We start from the raw sequence: 21,296 nt of genomic DNA on the forward strand, positions 1-21,296 counted from the left end.
CCATCCATCCCACTGTTGCTTCCACAAGAATGTCATGTATTAACATATTTAATATAAATGTGATAAAATATTTACAGCTTAGCTGTGCACTTATGCTACTAAATGTACTGAAATAGCCCATTTCATAATGTGTGTTGTTTTCAAGAGCAGCGTTTGTGTTCGTGGTGCTCTGATGGGTCACACCTCCACAGCATGCTGCGTTGGGTCACAGTTTACCAGGCATCAATAGAATCTGAAAGAAGACCCCCGACCTTTTCAGCAGACAGCTGCGGGGTTTCAAATTTTGCAAATCAACCTCTTTATGTGCCACTTAGCTACTTTATATGTGGCACTGTGCATCACACAGCTGCCTTTCACTCGCAATTATTAAACACAATAAGTAGAAATGTATCTGTGTCTAGCTAAGCTAAAAGCACATTTTTATGTTTTAATAAGGTAATGATAATTTTCTACCTTTTTAAGCATTTTCACAAACTATAAATCATACTGTCATTTATATACTTGGCGTTAAACCATGAATGTCCACACCGTCCCGTAGGGTTGATGCCATCACACACTCAACACTTCCGTCTATGTTAACACACATTCATGCGCCACAGCTTCAAAGGGATCAGCATGTGTCAATAGGCAACAAGAGAGTAAATGCAGGAGTGTGTGTGGGTGTGTGTGCTTCTCAGTGCAAAATGGGTTTTCTATTGCTGATTTGCTCATGCTCAATTACCCAAATCCTCCTGGGCTTTAGAGAAAGTAAACACACATCAGCTGGGCTTGGTTTATTCCAGTGTCTGACTGCAGCCTGGAAGTCAGGCATGCATGTTCGATAAATCTCTGGCACACACACACACCCACACACTGCGTAGAAATATTCATAATCATGGCAATAGAACCTGTAGAAATCATTATTTTAGCTCTTGATTAAAAAGATTTATTAAAAATTAACAGGATATTAGCCCAGACATAAAAGGCCTTAGATGAGATGTTTATTATCATCAGATTATAATATTCCCTGTGCTACTAAAAAGTTAAGAAAAGTCTATCGCTGTGACAAACGAGGCTTCCTTTGTTACCATGCCAAGGCTCTGCTTCCCCTGCAGCCCAAATCATCTGCCATCCTTCCTTCCTCTCTCCGTCTTCCTTTTTCCCCTAACAGGTATCAGGGTGTGCATGCAACACGCCGTCCTCTGGTTCTCATGCATGGTGTCTCTGGTGTACTTATTGATTCTTATGAATAGTCTATTGATCTGAAGCTTGAGCCCATTAGACCTCTGTAAGATCCCATCTAAAGTCAGTAATGGGACCAGAGCAATGTCCTTTGGTGAGACATGACAAACTCTAAACAGTAAAATAAAGACGTACAAGAAGCTGAAGGGAAGAGGAGCGGCTGAGCTGTTTTTCTGGTTAGCCACCCATCATGTAAAGATGGCCATTCTGAGCCAGTCAAGGCGGCACGGCGGGTGACGTACTCGTCCATTTCTAACACTAAACAAGTCCTAGCGAAAAACAAACGATGAGCTGCAAACCCATCGCCAGTTTTCCATAATATTGTTTGATTTATCATATAAATCTCAAGAAACCTGTGGGCAAGAGACGGCCTTACAATCTATAAGGTTTGAAGAACGTTGCAAGTGGGCAGACATCAAGTCAAGCTGCTGGAGGCTGTCAGACCCTTACCAAAGACTGAAGCCTGACACAGTATTAAAATATGAACTCCTTTTTATTCGTTTCCCCCTCCTAATAACTTGTTTCTTTTTTTCCAAGTTGTGCTGAATAAATATTTCATATACATGAAAAGTTTTGATTTATCAAAGAGTTTCTATCTCTTTAAGCAGGGATGTGTGAACTTTGAATAGTGATTTTTACCTCTGAATGTTAAGTACTGTTAATATTGCTGAAGTCATTCAACCCAGATTTGTGTTTTGCAAAAAAAAAAAGTTGTTAGTGATCAGTAATTGGCAAAGATCTAAACCCAAGACTTTGTTGTTGTAAAGCAACAGGGCCAAGTTCTTATCCTGCAAAATAAACTATGCTCTCTCAAAAAATGAAATGTGAGCATGAGGTAGATTCAGTCTTAAAAAAGTGGCAATAGAAAAAAGGGTAATATGCATATTTCTAACACTAAGATTTATCCAAACAACACATCTCCTCCTCTGCTGCCCGGTTGCCCTCCCCCCTCTCTCTCTACTTTCGAGCTGCCCTGCGCGATTGTTCGTCTTCAGAGCATCCCGTCCGCCATCCACGACTGCAGAATTCAACGTTAGGAAGCTTTCCGTTCTCTGGTGGAAAGGCTGCAATGACAACGTCTGCCATGTTTCACTCTGATCTCTCCATCAGCGTGAATAAGTGTAGCGCCACGCTCCCTCAGACTGTCACTCACTCCCTTTGGGGAGGCACACTCTGCCTTATTATCTGTGCCGGGATGGACGCCTTCAAATGGAAACGGCTGCAGATGGATGTAGATGCACGAGCGCACAAATACAAACACACGTGTTGTGTATGACACGCCGTCTCTGTCATGTACACGCGTAGCGGCTTGCGCAGACACAATGTTGTGAAATGTCTTATTTAAATCTGTTCCACATCGCGCACATACGTCCCCGTCACTTCACAGGACTTCAGATTGGTTTCCTGTAAGACTTATATTCATGTTAACCATCAACGTCAGAAGGACTTCTCAAAAGCTGGATACAAACATACTGTAATGTCATGATTAAATACATGTATATTCCCTTTTATCTATTTTACCTGTATTCACTGTCGCTGGAGTATATTTAGGTACTCCATTTAGGCATTATGACTGGTTGGTACAGATGAGGTACGAGTTAAATAAATTTAGAAGCTGGTAACAGAAAGTTCATCTACAACTTAAAACCAGACTTTATGGCGTTGTAGTTTGCGGAGCGCTTTTAGCGCCGACTGTATTTGTATTTTCTACATGATCTCATCATCTAGAGGGAATGTGTGGAGGGATTTTGGTGTTTCCAGTTTGTTGAAACTCGTTTCTGCACAAATCCTCTGAGGTCCCTCTTCAGTATTTCCATCTGGCTGAGATCAAAACTTTGACTGGACCATTGCAACACGTTGACTGTTGTTTTCTGGACATTCTGGTGTAGGTTTGCAGTTTTAATTGTGAATGTTGTCTTGTTTATGAACCAAAATAAGTCAAGTTGTGGCTGCGTAGCAGATGGCCTTACACTGTACTCTGCAATAATTTGGGACGTTGAGGAATTTATTGCCTGCTAAGCGATCGTAGGTCATCGTACCTCCACCACCATGGTTGAGAGCTGGTATAACGTGAATTTTGCTGATATCCTGTGTTTAATTTTCACCAAACATGTCTACCTCGCTCTCACCTGCTCAAAACACAGCTAAAGAAAGTACAAGCTCTCCATTTAATGCAGCATCTTTGGGTGGACTGACTTGCTTTGTCTTTTAGATTTTCTTTGAGCATTGGATGATTTGACCTTGAGGTGAATTTGCTTGGAATATTCACTCTTGGGGATATTGACAACTATTTCAAATAGCCTTACAACCCTTTGCAGATTGATAGGCAGCAAAAATAACTTCTTTAAAGAATTTTTTTCCGGCTTCTGGTCCAGCAAATGCCTAATTTGCCTGCTTTTATAGAGCTGATGAAACTTACTGATGATCTGTTAATCAAAAACAGCATCTCTGTGCTCTTTCTCCTCTCCTGTGGTACCACATACTGTATGTTGTACTCAGATTTTTGACGCTCAACGTCTTTACTTTGATTCGTTTAAATAAATGAAGATGCTGCGGACTCTTTTGCGTGTTTTGCACAGTTGTCGGTGAATCATTTTTGAACCTTTTCTTGCCTTTACATGTAAAACCCTTAAAACTGAAAGGGAGCATACCAACTGCACTTCAGTAAAAACAAGATCGGCCGTGATCTAAATAGCTCAGTACAACTCTAGTTAAAATGCTTGCAAAATTTTTTTTGATTTAATAAAGTTTTTTGTGACAAAACGACAAAAACATTTCGATCTAGCAGAAATACTTCTTTGTCCTCAAAAGAGACACTCAGGTCGTTTAATTTTAAAGCCTGGTCTTGTGTGTGTGCATGTTTGCGCACGTAGATGTTATCCAGTGTGTGCAACTAGTTTTTATGAGCTGTAAAACTGCGTGCCGGTGCGAGCCGACCTGTAGTGCAGTCACTCATCTTTAACTGACTGCATCTGTTAGATCTCTCTGTCTCCCATGTCACATCAAAACTCTTCATTATCTCCTCCCCTGTCATTTGTATTCTGACTGCTCCTCTCTTTGCTATTAGCCCAACTCGATACGACCTCTCAATCTTACTCTGTTTGTCTCTCTGTCACTCGGCTCAATCTGTCATCAGCCGCTGAGGCAGCGTGACGATTTCTTAATTACTATTGTGTTTTAAACAATCACTTTAACTGCAGACGTCTCATCAAGGCAGGAGAGACAGGGAGAGAAAGGGCACACTCTGACATAAAAAAAATAGATCCTTTTTTTTTAATGATTCGTCATTTGAAGAAGAAGAAGACGACAATTTGTAGTTTTAATATTCTTCCCCAGCCCTTCGGATGCCTTCAGGAACAAAGCATCTCCTAAATATAAGTGTAGCTTAGTCAGTCTGATAGAGCAGCAGTAAGACTAATAACACTATTTTGCTTATTGCAATTAAATATATGTGCATAGGAGACCAAAAAGGATCTGAAGATCTATGTTGCAGTTCTTTTAGTTTAGGCAGTAATGTTGATGCCTGGATATTAGACTGTCCATCTTAATAACAAGTTAAAGGGTGGGAATTAATCACACTGCTCTGCCAGTGGTTATTAATCAAAAAATAGAAGCATTTTGACCCATTCAGCTGTGCTTCACAACTACCCAACTAAACAGTGTCTATCTGTAGCTGCAGGCAATCTCCCTAATAATTTAGGTTTACAGATGGTGAAATGTAAAGTCTGGATAGTGCATTTTTGCAAGCCGGTCCTCGGAGGCCCATGCTGTTGCAGGCTGTGGTAACCGTAGCCGAGGCCCTGGCCTCTTAATTACAGCGCAAGTGAAAAAGGAAATAGGACTGACTTAAAGCAGGAAGTTCATATTACTCTCTGAGCCTGGCTTTGTCAGCAGTGATCGCTCTCTCTTCGTTAGTGTGTTTTTTCACTGCGCCGAGAAGTTCACGCAGTGCCTGCACCTGTGGTCCGAGGGAGCCAGGTGTCTGGAGAATGGATGGGTTTCTTCATGCTCCATTTCGACTGTAGGCTCTGCTTAAGAGGAAGTCCTTGGACCCTTGGAAAGGAAGTCCATGCTGGTCCAAATTCACACACTTTAAAAAAAAAAAAAGAGAAAGGAAAATTGACTTCAGGCAATCTACCTGTACGGAACCTTGCAAAAACAGTGTGTGCCTTGAATTTTTCCACATTTTGACAAGTTGCAACAATAAACTTACATATTTGTAAGCAAAACAATCTAGCAAAATGTGATTATCCTGATTTACTGTGAGTATATATCCAGCTGTTCTAAAAATGTTCATGCAGTTATCTTTATGTAAACAGGTTCTGGTCGGAACCTATGTATTTATAATTTCTGGTAGTAAATCAGACACATAACGGAGATGAATGACACAGCTGCTTTCTTGACTTTATATTTTGACTCCAAAAATGATCATATGGGACCCTGGAACATACTACTGACTATTAACATGCACCAAAACATTCGGACACAACTGTCTTCATTTCCAATCTGACAATGGAAAGAGAATGTCACGAACAGCACACAAACCTCCCACGACGTGACTCTGCACCTCAGCTGGGAAAGACGATTACGGAAACTCTGGAAGAAGTTGCAGAGACCCGTAGTTCAGGTTGGAGAAACCAATTGTTGGCCACTCCTCAAATCCGACCGTAGGAGAAGAGTAGGAAGAGGAGAGTTACTGCTGAAAGCCAAGAGCTTTTCAAGTTTCACATTCAATACGGGGGGTTATGAATACTTTATCAAGGCACTTTCTAAGATGTTGATAGATATCAAAACAGGTGAAGTAACTGTATTCTATTTTTTTTTCCTACACATCTCTTACTTTTTGGATGATAGTTTTAGGGGTGACACATGCTCCACCTCCACCGCTCTCAGCTCGCAGGATGGATGCCCTCCTCCCTCTCTCTCTCTCTCTCTCTCTCCCCTGCCTATGAAAAGAAAAGTGTGGTCGAGTGCCGCGAAGGTGATCGCCCTTTTGTTTAGTCTGAGCTCCATCACAAGCCCTGTCAGACCCAACAGACGAGCAGACAGAGCAGTGACAGGCCCACTAATCTGACAGCTCCTCCACATCACAGAGCCATCACTTCAAAGTGGCGGGAGCGAGGCGCTGGCGGTGAGCGATTGACGCCACTTCTTTGCTCTGCCGTTTTCATTGGCATCTCTATAGCGCCTCTGACACGCTGCACGCCGGGAACCTTCACAGGGAGCATTCAGGAGGAAACGAGGGGGGAAAACCAGAGTTAAGGGACTCCCCTTTGACTGGTAACCTTCCTGAAGGATGAGTGTGTGATACATCAGGAGTACATGACAGACTGTTTAGAAGGATTTGTGTTTTCCTGCTTGTGCCGTTGAAAGGGGTTTTGAAAGGGTGTGCAGGGGTCAAATAACCGACATTGCCTTTCTCTAAGTAGTTCTGACAACGATATCACATTATTGGAGTCATTTGCTTTAATGACTGATGACGATCTGAAAGTCTTATCTTAAATTTCATCCAACTATTGTCCACACCTGCTTTATCCCACGAAGGCCAGTCCATCACAGGGTGACACAGAGACAAACAGTCACAAAAGCTGGAGTACCTGAAAAAAAAAAAAAACAGGCATCCACATGTAGATCATGCAAAATCCAACCAGAAATAGCCCAGGACTTTCTTGCTGCGAGTGTATTATAAAGTAGGCTGCTTGTACAGTGTTAATGCTATAGTGGTATGCAGACAATTATGAAATATGTTACTTATTGATGCTTCAAGAAACACGACACAGACGCCGAAACACACATTTCCCCTGCAATGTCACATTTTTGCAATATGCAAATCCAACATTAGGCTGTGCGGTTGTGACCAGTTCTGAGCCTTGGTATCTTCCTCCCCCCACCACCCGTTTGGGGAGGCAGAGTGTGCCTCCCCAAACATAAGGAAAAAAGATGTCAAACTAAAAACTGAAACTATTCTATTCAGTTTTGCAAACATCCTCAGATACATTTTATTGCTGTCTTGATAATTGATGACATACACGCAAAAGAATAAATAAATAAAAATACACTGGCAAAAAAAAAGAAGAAAATTGCAGACCCCTAATCTGAACTTTTTTTAATAATGCAAAGCAGATTCGCTAACGTCAACACGGACCCCATATGGTTGAAAAGTTGCTCTAGAGTTACAATTTGATCCACAAAATCTAGTCTACGGTGGTAAACAGAGGGTCGGGGTCTTTGCCCCACGGCAGATTTTGACTCTTGGCAGTAAGGGATTGCAAGTGTTGCTTCACTATCCCTAAACAAATGTTGGGGATATTGTACTATGCCGTTGTTGTGCATCCTGTCCATCTGTTTGTACATTCATAACTTCCAAAAAATAAAAAAAGAAAACACCTGAAGACTTGTACGGCTTTAACCTCCGTTCTTGACTCTAAAGCATGTCAAGACGTGAGGTCACAAGCAGCGGTTATGTGAGATGTGTGTGGTGCTCCTTATCCAGATGGTTAGCCAGATGCAGGGCTGTCAGTTGTCTGATGGATCACCTACAGTACCTGCATGCAAAACCAAACGCTTTAAAAACAGAATGGTATTCTTCAATATATATATAAAAATTCCCTTCTCACCCTCCTCGGGTGGTCTGTTTCATCCTCTGAGCTCGGGTCCTCTACCAGAGGCCTGGGAGCTTGAGGGTTCTGCGCAGTATCTTGGCTGTGCCTAGAACTGCACATTTCTGGACTGAGATGTCTGATGTTGTTCCTGGGATCTGTTGTAGCCACTGCTCCAGTTTGGGGGTGACTGCCCCGAGGGCCCCGATGACCACAGGCACCACTGTGGTCTTCACCTTCCAGGTCTTTTCCAGTTCCTCCCTGAGGCCCTGGTACTTCTCCAATTTCTCATGCTCCTTTTTCCTGATGTTGTAATCACTTGGTATTGCTACATCCACCACAACGGCTTTCCTCTGTTCTTTATCCACCACCACAATGTCCGGTTGGTTCGCCATTACCATCTTGTCTGTCTGGATCTGGAAGTCCCACAGGATCTTAGCTCGGTCATTCTCCACCACTTTTGGGGTGTTCCCCACTTTGATCTCGGGGCTTCCAGTCCATATTCTGCACAGATGTTCCTGTACACTATGCCTGCCACTTGGTTATGTCGTTCCATGTACGATTTCCCTGCCAGCATCTTGCACCCTGCTATTATGTGCTGGACTGTCTCAGGGGCCTCCTTGCACAACCTACACCTTGGGTCTTCTCTGGTGTGGTAGATCTGAGCCTCTATTGCTCTGGTGTTTAGGGCCTGTTCCTGGGCGGCCAGGATGAGAGCCTCTGTGCTGTCCTTGAGTCCAGCTTTCTCCAGCCATTGGTAGGTTTTCCTGACATCAGCCACTTCAGTTATTTGTCGGTGGTACATCCCATGTAGGGGCTTGTCCTCCCATGATGGTACTTCCAGCACCTTGTCTTCTGTTCCCCATTGCCTGAGACATTCGCTGAGCACATCGTCCGTTGAGGCTTTGTCCTTGATGTATTTATGGATCTTGGATGTTTCATCCTGGACAGTGGCTCTCACACTCACTAGTCCTCTGCCTCCTTCCTTACGGCTCGTGTACAGTCTCAGGGTGCTGGATTTGGGGTGGAATCCTCCATGCATGGTTAGTAGCTTCCTAGTCTTAACATCCGTGGCCTTCATCTCTTCCATTGGCCAGCTAATTATTCCGGCAGGGTATCTGATTACTGGTAAGGCATAGCTGTTTATTGCACGGATCTTGTTCTTGCCATTGAGCTGGCTTCTCAGGACTTGCCTTATTCGTTGGAGGTATTTGGCTGTGGCTCCTTTCCTTGTGACCTCATTGAGGTTGCCATTTGCTTGTGGTATTCCCAGGTACTTGTAGCTGTGCTCTATGTCTGCTATTGTTCCTTCTGGGAGTGAGACCCCTTCTGTGTGGGCGACCTTCCCTCTCTTTGTAACCATCCGACCACACTTCTCTAGTCCGAATGACATCCCAATGTCAGTGCTGTAGATCCTGGTGGTGTGGATCAGTGAGTCGATGTCTCGCTCGCTCTTGGCGTACAGCTTGATGTCATCCATGTAGAGGAGGTGACTGATCGTGGCCCCATTCTTGAGTCGGTATCCGTAGCCAGTCTTGTTGATGATTTGGCTGAGAGGGTTCAGGCCTATGCAGAACAGCAGTGGGGACAGAGCATCTCCTTGGTATATGCCACATTTGATGGACACTTGTGCAAGTGGTTTGCAGTTGGCTTCAAGGGTGGTTTTCCACAGCCCCATCGAGTTTGCAATGAAGGCTCTTAGAGTCCTATTGATGTTGTACATCTCTAAGCATTCAATGATCCAAGTGTGTGGCATTGAGTCATAGGCTTTCTTGTAATCAATCCAAGCGGTACACAGGTTGGTGTGTCGGGTTTTGCAGTCTCGGGCGACTGTGTGGTCTACAAGGAGTTGGTGTTTGGCTCCTCTGCTATTTATGCCTATGCCCTTCTGTGCCTTGCTCATGTATTTATCCATGTGCCCGCTTATCTTAGCCGCTATGATGCCTGACATGAGCTTCCATGTTGTAGAGAGACAGGTTATTGGCCGATAGTTGGATGGGACTGAACCCTTCGAGGGATCCTTCTGTATCAGGATTGTGCGCCCTTCAGTTAACCATTCAGGGTGAGTCCCATTTTGTAGCAGCTGGTTCAGTTGAGCTGCCAGTCGCTCATGGAGGGCAGTGAGTTTCTTAAGCCAGTAGGCATGGATCATGTCAGGTCCTGGTGCTGTCCAGTTTTTCATACCCGAGACTCTGTCTTGGACATCTGCCACAGTGATGGTTACCGGGGCTTGTTCCGGGAGGTTGCTGTGGTCCTCTCGTAGAGAGGTTAGCCACTGTGCATTGCTGTTGTGGGATGCCTCCCTTTCCCATATGCCTTTCCAGTATTGTTCAGTCTCCAGCCTGGGTGGGTCTGCTCTGTTGTTATTACCCTGCCATTGAGAGTACACTTTGGCTGGTTGGGTGGCGAAGAGCCGGTTAATCCTCCTGGCTTCATTCTCTCTCGTGTACCTCTTTAGGCGGCTGGCCAAGGCTTGGAGCCTTTGTTTGGCAGTTTCGAGTGCTTCAGGTATGGGCATCTGGCTGTACTTCTTGGGTACTGATCTTTTCATTGCACCCCTTTGGAGCTCTGACAGTTGACTCACTTCCCTCCGTGTGATCTTGATCTTAGCCTCTAACCGTCTTTTCCATGGTGGGTATTGGGTCTCATGGTTGCTCTTATAACCAAGCATCTCAAGGATCACTGATGCTGAGTTGTATATCAGCTCATTGGTTTCTGTTATGGTGTTGGTAGGGATCGTTCTCAATGCTGCATTCACATCTTCAATGAGACTTTCTGATGGTACTTCACTGAGCCGTTGTAATTGGCATCGGGGTCGTCTGGTGTTCATTCGGGCCATGATTCTCTCTCTCAGGTCAGTTGCTGCCTCGTTCAGCTCAGATGGTTCATTCATTACTGGGGCTACATACCCAGTCTCTGGGTGGGGAGTTGTAGTTGACTCCCTTCTGACCTGGCATCCTGGCTCCTTCCCGTAGCACTTGTGTCGTACCTCGTCAATCTCAAGTTGTGACAGCAGTTGCCGTTTGCGGATGTTGGAACACTGAGCTACTAGTTGTTTGGCAGTTAGTGTTGACTGGGGATGTCGAACTAACCATTCCTCCCACAGTCTTTGCATGTAGCCCCTCTGACTAGGATTACTTGAGTAGTAGCATTCCAACAGATCCATGTTTTCACCTCTCGCCCATTTCCGTCTTGTTCCAGTAGCCCACTTTTCATCAGGGTGCTCTGGTTCCCCAGCACCTGACGCAGACCTTGTTTGACCGGGCGACGTCTGAGCCGGCATGTCGTGCTTATTTGTGTCTCTCATGGTATGAGGTAGGCTATATAGCTCCAAGGGTCTTGCCTAAGGACCCACACTGACAGCTCAATGTCACCGTTGTAACTCTTTGCCCCAGCCCCCAGCCTGGCCTCGAACCCGGGTCTCCCGGGTGGAAGACTGGTGACTTACCTATTGAGCTATACAGTCAGCTATATATATATATATATATATATATATATATATATATATATATTTTTTTTTTATTATTATTTTAAAATCAGTTCTGCTCTACATTCCAGTAGAAACTATCCAACTGCAAAAATAGCGGTCGGGGAAATCCAAGAGTGTAAACACCTCTTTGCTTCTCCGCTTAATGTTGGAGCAATAAAGCGAATGTATATGTGAGTTTTGGGACTTCAATGAGGTAATGGTCTTGCAGAGCTCTGAAGTGCCCCGAGTCCATCCAATAATGTAAAACAACACTAATTTGAGAGAGCTGCTTCATCTCTGCATGTTAATCAATAAACTCATTACCTCTGGTGCTTAGTGAAGGATTCCCCAATGCCTGCTCACTGATGTAGATGGAGAAAGAGAAGCAAAGAGGAAGGGAGACAGAGATGAGGGGGAGAGGTTGATTATAATTACAGATTTTAGCAGCCTGTGCCTGAGCATAACCTGCTCATTACCGTGAGTAAGTGTGTGTGTTTTCTCTCTCTCTCTCTCTCTGTGTGTGTGTGTGTGTGTGTGTGTGTGTGTGTGTGTGTGTGTGTGTGTGTGTGTGTGTGTGTGTGTGTGTGTGTGTGTCGACCCTGTAGCCACAGAGCTCCCCAGTTCCTCTTTCTGCAGGAGAGCAAAGAACAGCCGACACAAGTGTCCCATTTAGAATATAAACATACAAAAACCTGTTATTTCAATTGACCATCGTCACATCAAGCTGTCAATGATCTCAGCTCTGTACTCCTCACCGTTTGCTGCTCCTCTTCCTCCAAGGCGGACTGCATGGTAATGAACTTTTGGTTCGGAAGAGGTGAGAGCGAGGAGCGAAGCGGGGGAAATGATATGCCGGGGTATTTAGCCTCCCAGTGTTTCTGGCGTGGCTCAGACAGCCAGCAGCACTTATGGAAATGGACGCAGCTCAGGGAGGCTTAGAGGCTGTTGCTGCCGAGTTTCCGTCCCTTTAAAAGTCCCAGCAGTGGCGAGTCGGTGAAGCACGCGGATGGATTCGCATTTTCCTTTTAGCAAAACTATCTTCTGTGGCGTTTCTCTCACCATTAAAGATGTGATTACTCCTCGTTTTGCTCGTCTTCACACAACTTGAATCTTTGTGTTAGAATTCGCACGCATGTGCTCAAGCATGTTGCCATTCGTCAGCGGTTGTAGGTCATTATATTAGCTGTTATTGCATTGTATCCACCAGGCATCCCCGGCCTGCTTCTGCCTTCGGATTACGAGATGAGAGGCGTTTCTGATTGACGGAGCCATCGGCTGTCACACCGCGCACCCATTAGCATAACTCCCCGAGCCGTCACTGTTTATTCACACACTCTGGAGGCATGTTGTGTGAAGGGCTGAAACCAATAATTATGAATTTAATAAAATAAATAAATAAATAAATAAAAACTCTTCCTCTTTCTGTATTCTATCGGAACTGCTGTCGTTTAAACTGCGCTGTCCAGCTCTATTTTAGCATGACAGAAGCAACACTGAGTCATTTGCTTTTTTTTTTTTTTTTGCTTTTTTGGAAGAAGTAGCGTCTCTAAAGGGCTGAGATGAAGGTTTGATCAGAAACCATAACGCCATAAACAGTTTTGGCTATAAATAAAAAAAAAATAAAAAATCAGCGTTCCGCAAAGCTTGACTGCTATTTTTTGTTTGTTTACCACTGTCAACGCGTGAATAAAAGGTGAGGTAAATGGAGGTAATGGAATGTATAGGTGGATATCAGCACACTTTGAGGCTTAAACAACGCTCGGTGCTCTCATTCTGAATCCATTAATATTCTGTTTAATACGGCTAAACGCGGCTAACTGGTTTCAACACTAGGAGACAGTCTCTGGGCCGCCTGCGTCGGTGCTGCCAGCACATCCACAACATCAAATCACTGGATGGTGAGGTCGTAATGGACTGTGACAGGCAGTTTGCAGTCAGTTTAGATGTTCCTGTTTTCCCACCGAGCTGCATTAAGCCTGTAAGCATGCAATGTACAGTACGACTCAAATAAACTTCGTCTTCGGCTTGGCCTGGTACTACAGGAATGTAGAAAACATGCAATAGGTTAAAAAAAAAATCTTTTGCCATCAAGTTAAACAAACTTTTTCATGTGCGTCTTTGAAACACTGCCTTAGTTGACTTTAACGTTGTTGCATGTCATTACAAACTGTTGCTTGCTGTCATGGACAGGATCATGGTTTGTTTGTTTTTTCTTACTGTAAATCAGTCAGTATGAAGAGGCTCCATTAAATTATTGAACTCATTTTAACTTTGAATAAATTGTAATGTTGTTTTGTGTATTTAAACAGTGTAAGACCCCCTTCAAATGGATTGTTTGGACATCACTGGATCAAAAAACCTAAATAAACCTACATAGCTTGCTATGCTGATTCTATTTCACTACTTTCTTAGCTACCCTTTCACAAGAAGTGTTCTCACTGTTGGACGAAAAATTTTATTTTCATTTTCTTCTATAATCTGACACGGATATCACATCTGCTCTAAGATGTTTACTCACTTCCACAAATATAAGAGGCTTCTGTGCTTCTGTCGTCCGTTTAAGGTAAGAGAAGGAAACTCCATCGTTGTTTTGTTTCTATAAGCTTAGTAGCTGCATGAAGGTATGCAGGTGAATGGGTTTTATGTGCAAATCAATCACACAACATTGGATGCCACAGTAATTTCAACCTGTTTCAGGGCTATATGAGCATATTTTAGTCAGAGAGAAGAACGATCAGACAAAATATTTACTTTTACTGATCACGCCGAGGTGATCACACTGACGAGCTCAACCTTTATGTTGGATTTTTGTATGAGCAGCATGCTGGGACTTAAATAAAATAATGTTATTAAGCCTTATGCTATTTTCCTATTTTTAGCGATCGATCATCATGAAAATGTTTTCTGGATTTTGGAAATTCTACTGCTAAGATACCTGACGTTCATAATCCCTTTAACGGAGCAAATGTATGCCAAGATATTATCAATAAACTACATAGGAAATTTCAGCAAGAAGTGGTTTACTGAGAGTGGTTTTCTGCTAAACCTCCTCTGTCCTTCTCATCTGCGTCCTTCCTCAACTGAGAGGTTTCTGGGCAGAGGAAGCTGGCACTGTGGGGACATCTGGACACAAGCGGGGAGCTTCCACACAGGCAAACTACAGGGACCACCGTGCCAGAGAAACAGGCCCCCAGATCTGACGCCAGTGTTATGGTAATGTGATTTGTTAATTCGGTGGCCCTGTTTGAGGGAAATCTGCCACCAACACCTGTCACAGTTTCCAAAGGCAAGGACACATATCTGCTGTGACACCGGTTTCATTAAATAAACCAAGCAGGTCCCCCGTAACAGCATTTGGTGAAAGGCACCATCAATTCTTATAGATTTAGATCACAGGAATTAGAGATGACACTGAGGAGCTGCATCCCACTGTTTCACAGACGCACTCAAGTAAATGTATAACTCTTCCTCTGCCTTTTTGCTGTTTCTTTTTTCCTCTCTCCGAGCCATGCTGTTTGCCAATGTGAACGTGGAGGGGTGTGTGAACTTGGCAAGTGCATTTTCATTCTGTCTCGCAGCCTCTCCCCCAGAAAAGATGGCGACTGATGTATTTTTCAGACACAGCTCCACAATCAAAGAGGCTCTTGTGGCCTTTCTGATGCGTCATGTAAATTTTATAAAGCGCGCGGCGGAGGAGAGTCGAAGAGAGCAACTGCGGCTCTGGAAAGCCTAACGTCTGTTTGCCTTTTCCTCTGACAGGCTGTCTTTGCTCCTGTCTGTCTTCCTTCCTTTCCACTTACTCGCTCTTTTGTGGATCAAGGCTGGTCAAGGAGCATCTCACCACTGGGCCCAATGTCAGACAGAGCGTGTGGACGTGCGTGGATGTCAGAGCTCCACCGGCTCTCAGGAAATGGAACGGGTGGTGGGGGGAGGAAGATACCAAGGCTCAGAACTGGTCACAACCTCACAGCCTAATGTTGGATTTGCATATTGCAAAAATGTGACATTGCAGGGGAAATGTGTGTTTCGGCGTCTGTGTCGTGTTTCTTGAAGAAACTGTCTTGGACAGGAAGTGAAGGCCCACACGTATTTTCCTCAACTGCAGTGCTGGCAGCTCTTTATCTTAATGTGTGCTTTTCTAATGATTCGATTGGCTCGATGAGCATATGCTCAGCGCTGCATCATAAACCTCAATTATTCGTGTTGTGATTTGAATGTCTGCGCGTGTTAGTTTAAGTGTGTCGACTCAAAGCAGAGTGAGAATAAATAATATGCAGCTTAGCAGTTTAACCTTTATTTTTGTGAAATACAAAAAAAAAAATTTGTTTTTAGGTTTTATTGACAGTACTAGCCATTATTTATTAGTAGGGACAGGAAATAGGCAGAGAGGGAAGGGGGAGACAAGCAGTGCTGGGAATTGAACCGGAGACAACTGCATTGAGGACAGCAAAGCCAGCAATGGCTACCGACAAAATATTAACAGTCATAAAGCACATAGCATGAGTTGCAAAGGTATTACTACCCCTGAACTTCTTTCTCAATTTTTGCTTAGAGTTCTTGTTAGACATAAACATTACTTTGGTGAATTATAAGCAGACTGGATTCATCACATAGCACTTTTAATTCCCTTGGTAGGGAGCCGGTTTGTTAAGTCTCCAAACTTTCAACTTTCAGAAGACAATTCTATCAACGTTCTCCTCCTTGTTAGACAAGTCTCCATGCAGGTATTTATCACAGGGACACACATTTGAGTGAACTCCCGCAAGAGTTCCTTGTTGGTTGACCAATGTTCTGTCATCTGAGTGTACAGTTTATTTTTTTATGCTTTTTTTTGGCCATAGAATACTATAAAGTAATTTTGCTACTATCAACTTTGAGTCCAAACAGAATTTAAAAAGCAAATGTAACAATGTTTTTCTTCGAAAACCAAGATATGTTTATTTTCCAGCGAAGAGTTGACATTGCCAACAGACTGTAAGGTGTCACAGCTGTGGCTTAGCGCTGTCAGCTTCAGAGACACTTTACCTCCCAGTTTAACCAGTTAAACCGAGAGCCAACAGTTCATATCTGCACCACCTCGTGTTTTCAGCTGCCACGTCTCTCCCTGCCTGCCTGGCATGTTTACTGCTAAATATTGATAGACATCTGGAGTGCCACTCATCCCCCCTTCAAAACTTCAGCATCCCAGTGAAGTAGGCCCAGTCCTCTCGACAGCGTGTCAGAAGTGCGCACGCAGACACGTGTGTACTTGAAGGCACCTGGAGGGAGGCGTTTGGCATCACTGGGATGCACAGCCTTGGGAACAAAATCAATCTGGTGGAGAAAAAAAAATGGCCCGTGTCTCAAAGGCATGCAACTCTGACTGTAATTGCATAAATATGCCTCCCTTTCACGATTAATACAGCAGCTGCATGGTAAAGTTGATGTTAGTAGGTAATATTATCTATGTACACAGAGAAAACTACAGCGGCATGTTCATTGTTTTTCATGTTTCAACCACCAATTTTGATGTATTTTAATTTGACTAAATGTGCTAGACCAACACAAAGTAGTGCACGCTTGTGAAATGGAAAGAAAAAGGTGCACAGCTTTCAACTTGCTTTTTTCCAGTGAAAAATGTAAATGTCTGTCGTCAATGGACAAAAGCAATCAGCTATCACATCACAAACAACGGCGATATATATTACACTCAAAACGTACATGGATGTGTATTCAGCTCTCTTGACTCTGTAACTGTGCTGTGAAGGCCTCAGTGGTGTGTTAAAGAACAGTAGGAGATAAAAAACAATCTTCAACATGAAGACCGAGGAGCTCACCAGTGATGAAGTTGTTGAGAAACATAAGGAAGAGTTAAGACATGCATCCAGCTTCAAGCTTGTAACTGCACTGTCTGAAAAATGTAAAGAGTGTGTCAGCACCAACCAGAGAAGCAGGAAACTGTGGTAACACTGGAGGAGATGCAAAAATCCACAGCTCAGCTGGGAGAATCTTTTGACAGAATTAGCCATGCACTTCACAAATCTTGCTTTTACTAAGGAGTAGATAAAGACAACCATTGTTGGGAGAAAGTAAGAAGCAGGCCTTATTCCGAGTTGATAATATACGTTGAAACTTGTGGTTGCAGCTTGTCAATGAGTTTACTGTGTATGAAACAATTTTGTAAGGCAAACATTGTAGGTATGTTTTTTTAATTTAACCTTTTATTTTTTTTTCTTCCTTATTTTTTGTTTCTATCAGCAGATGCATTTACAGGTGTGGTGGGTTTAGTTAGGAGGCTTTGGGCATTTATTTGTACAGACATGCCAGTTAAATCTAGGTTTTTTTTTTGTCAGCAAATATGTGTGTGTGTGTGTGTGTGTGTGTGTGTGTGTGTGTGTGTGTGTGTGTGTGTGTGTGTGTGTGTGTGTGTGTGTGTGTGCGCGCGCGTGCGTGTGCGTGTGTGAGTTTGTTTATAATACCTTGTGGGACCATTTTGCTGACGCATACTACGTTGTGGGGTCCCACTGCTCCTGTGGGGACAGAAACCTGGTCCCCACAAGGGGAAACGCTGTTTTTGAGTCAGGGGTCAGATTTAGGGCTAAGGTATGAATTGGAGTTTTGTTTAGAGTTAGGGTTAGGTATGTAATAGTTAAGGGTTAGAGTTAGGATAAGGTTCAGGCTATAGAAATGAATTGAAGTCAATGGAAAGTCCCCACAAAGATAGCCACGCAAACGTGTGTGTGTGTCCATGTGCATCATCATCAGACACATTGTGGCCATCAGCATTTGTGCACATGGGAGACTCTGAGCCAATTCAGCCATGTTGGTAGCAGCAGTTTTTTTCTGCACGGTCCAAATCAAAGCGGGGACAGAAAGTAGAATGATGATCCCGGCAAGTTGAGCCGACGGGCTCTTTAAATCCACCGCAGATAACAGCGGCTCAGGCGGCGACCCTGCCCCACACCCTCTAATCGCCTCAAATGAAGTCGAGAAGGAAGCGCAGAGCAGCTCTCCTGTTCTGCAAGGTGCAGCAGCACTTGTTTGTGCAGAATGTCTGGCAATTAAAAATAATTGGGAAGCAGGTTTGCTCGGGAATCTTCCAAGAATGCCAGTTATGATCTAATGAAGCTTCATTAGCCATGCTGAAAGCTGAGAGCGCTGTATGACAACGGCAATTAGCTAGGATCATAGGCACAAAAAAAAAAAATCATTAAATAAAAAAAAAAAAAAAGACGACCTCGGCCAAGATTAGCTTTTCACTTAATGACCAATTCATTAGCTAATTGATTTCTTATTAGTTACAGGCAGAGACGACTGTTTGGGGTGCTGGTGCTGGTAATTAACACAGCGTTTACGCCATTAGTCAATTGCCCAATTTTCCAGGAAAACAACTTTGGAGAGGAGCATCGCTGGAGGCTCAGGGGCCATTTGCTTTTTCTCCTCCAATTTTGCTGTCTCCTTTACACTGGGATGAGAATCTGTTTTCAGCTTTGGACTTATTAATTATTACCTATTTACCACCTAGTCTTGGTTTGCATGTGTTTGTTGCCTGCAACTGTATGAGATGAGACGGGCAGATGAAGGTGAGAAGTGATGAAATAAGAGGGAAAAAAAGATCAAGAATTGCTCCACTTTTCAAATACGAGATTTGAAAAGTGTCAAATCTCGTATTCGATTTGACACTTTTCGGTTGCGCCTCTGCGCTGCGCTAACCTAAATATTAGGTGTGCCAGATTAATTGAGAGATGAATTAGATTAATTGTGGCCTGCAGCTTGTGAAGCCGCTGTGTTTTTTATTTCTGAGGGTCTTCTCACTTCCTTCAGCCATGAGTTAAAACGGACCCAGATGGACGGATAAGAAGTGACAGGCGCTCCCTGACTACTGCAGCTCACCGAGCTTTCAACTAACAGCCTATAATGACAGCAAACAGCAGAAATATACCACATTTCCAAAATTTAAATAGAGAAAGATATGTATTTTTTTAAATGAACTCTGCTTTTACTTCTCTTTGTACTTTTTAATCAGCTCATTTCTCTTCTAAGTATTAATTGCATTAACCACTATGATACCCTATGTAGTGCTTTGCCAAAATAGTCATGCCTCTTGATTTTTTTTTCACATTTTGTATACATAACAATAAACCCAAACAACAACGGCCATTTTAAGAAAGCATATATACTTGATGTTTGAATGTTACGTCATGGGCAGGTTATGGTTTACGTGATGACGGGGGAAGACATACTTAACAGATGACATGAGGACGATCACTGACACCCTCCACAAGCCGTTTGTGAGGTTGTATTCACAAGTTTATAGAAAGTTGAGTGGAAGGATAAAAGTGTGCAACAGCAAGAGGAATAACCGTTTCCTTGAGAGAACTGCCAAGCAAAAAATCCACTCAAGAATTTAGGGGAGATTGTCAATGACTAGACTGGAGCTGGAGTAAACGCCTCAAGGGCCACCATACGAATCTCACATATGGACTACAAATGTTTGTCTTTCTTCATGTCAATCCACCCCCTGAACTAGAGCCAATGTCAGGAGTGTCTTCTCTTGGCCACGGAGAAAAAGAACTGGACTGTTGCTAAGTGGTCCAAAGTCACTTATGTCTTCCTTCTGCTGGAAAGCGTTTTGGATTTTATTTTCCAGGAGGACTTGGCACCGGCTCATTCTACCAGACGTACCAAAAGCCGGTGCAGTGACCGTGATGTTAATGTGCTTGATTGGACAACAAGCTAACCTGACCTGAACCCAATAATCTAGTAGTTTTGTCCAAGGAAGATAAGAAACGTCATGCAAAAGACCTGCAGACCACAAATCTGGTGTTTGTGGAAGAGTGGCAACAATGAATGGACAATAGTGCTAAGATTTTTTATTTTATTTTTTTTAATGTTTGTTGTAATTCAGCTTTGGCATCACAAGATGTGACATACACCGATTGGTTTGCGTATTCTCACACCATTCTTTACTTTTTATTGTTTTTTTTTGTTTGTTTTATTGGCTCTAGTGGCCTTTATATGAAAGTGGGTAATGAGAGAGAGGGAAGGCATGTAGCAAAGGTCACCGGGTCAGAACTTGAACCCACGACGGCCACATTGTGGACTAAGATTTCCTTATGTGGGCCGTGCTCTCCCCCTGTGTCATCATAGCACCCTACTTTTTACTGGGTTTTTTTCCCACAAAACTTGGTAGTACAAAAATTTGACATATTTCAGAAAATGCTAACAAACAAAAGAAAGTTTTGTGCTGGCGGTAGTAAAAAAATTGGAACCACTTCACACGTCACACTGAGTGAACAAAGTAGTATTCTTTTTTTAAACACACAAAAAATGTGTCCATATATGGTAAGGATGACTAATTTCAAAATGAAAGTCATACATGTCCTAACTAATCAAAAATGTTCAATATGTGTTCATTTTATTTGTTCTTCATAACTTCCTTTTTTTTTATTGACCTAAAAATGTTTTTGGAGAGGCCCAAACTTTGAGCCAGAGCTAGAGTGTAAAGATTTAACATCAAAGAAGATTCATGTTTTAAAATGGCCCAGTCCAAGTCAACACCTCAACCTGATTTTAAAAATTCACACGCTGATAATTATAAAATACCTTTTTAGAAAGGGAATTGTGGAGTGGGTTATTGAATTGCACTTATTTTCTTGTCTTTTCTCCCCAAAACGTTAATAAAAATTTGTGTTAGTGACATGAAAAATTCAGAAAAATGTCAACACATGTAAAAAAAAAACCTTTGCAAAGCACTGAATGACATTCTGACGGTTTGTTATAAATAAATAAAAAAAAAACTTTGTGCTCAATCTTCTTCCTCCTTGTCCACCTGCATCTGAATGCACAAAAGATCGCCCACCTTTCACCGCTGCCGAGACTTCTCCCATCCTGACCATGGAGCATTGACAAGCGCGCATCTTGTCTGTCCACCGCACATCCGAAATGTCAAAAACTGAGGCAGCGTGGCGATAAGTCAAAAATACTACATGCCAGTCTTCGCTGTGCTCCTTGTCTACATGTCATCT

General features: G+C 43.1%; 1 long non-coding RNA gene across 1 annotated transcript; it reads right to left on the reverse strand.

The window, feature by feature from the left end:
• Positions 1-3,729: 3,729 nt before the first annotated feature.
• On the reverse strand, positions 3,730-7,816 carry LOC145549184 (uncharacterized). The gene is made up of 3 exons (XR_014085160.1): positions 6,062-7,816; positions 5,767-5,875; positions 3,730-5,311 (listed from the first exon to the last, which is right to left on the reverse strand). It is a non-coding gene; the product is annotated as an uncharacterized LOC145549184 (long non-coding RNA).
• Positions 7,817-21,296: the final 13,480 nt, after the last annotated feature.

Source organism: Poecilia reticulata, chromosome 2 (genome assembly GCF_904066995.2).
Source record: "Poecilia reticulata chromosome 2, P_reticulata-male-v2, whole genome shotgun sequence".
In the NCBI taxonomy this organism is placed as follows: Eukaryota; Metazoa; Chordata; class Actinopteri; order Cyprinodontiformes; family Poeciliidae; genus Poecilia; species Poecilia reticulata.